Below are 738 nucleotides of genomic sequence, written 5' to 3' on the forward strand. Positions count from 1 at the left end.
AGAATTAGTTAATACATTGTATTTACTTCATTTTATGTGTACTAGTATACTTATTGTGAATCGTATTTATATTCAGACCAACTAAAGTACATGTTAAGCAGTTTCAAGTCGAACTATAAGTGTATGGATGATAGTCTTCCCTTACAGTACAGTCAATAAAAGGAGAATCAGAAGAAAATGTAAACTAACAAACACAAAAAAGAGAGAGAAAAAAAGCAAGATTTTAAAGGACAGAACAAGAGGGAGCAAGAAATATGAAAAAAAAATCTCTTGACAGGAGATGAGGTAAGTCATATATTAAAAAAAGAAGTGACAAATAAAATTCACCACAAGTACTGTTAATCGAAAGAGAAGAGTGATGAGCTATGGAAATGATATAGACATTATATGATTGGCTAGGCCGTTGATGTGAGTAATATGAGATAGATAAATGATATAACTATTGCAAAAAAAAAGTAGACACGCTATTTTTACATAGATATATATCGCCGACGTTCACAAGTCGCAATTAAGTTTATTGTCTGAAAAAGTTAGTTCTAAAAAAGTCTCGGTTTGGCTTGTGGATTAGACTTTCCATGAGTAAATAGATAAAGACATAAATAGATAACTCAAAACATGGGTGAATACATGAATAAATATATAAATAGATAACACGAATAATGACCAAAGAAGGTTACTCATTTCTTAAACGAAATGACAACAGAGATATAAGTCTTTCGCGGCGGATAGAGTACAGTG

Source organism: Penaeus monodon, chromosome 21 (genome assembly GCF_015228065.2).
Source record: "Penaeus monodon isolate SGIC_2016 chromosome 21, NSTDA_Pmon_1, whole genome shotgun sequence".
Lineage (NCBI taxonomy): Eukaryota > Metazoa > Arthropoda > Malacostraca > Decapoda > Penaeidae > Penaeus > Penaeus monodon.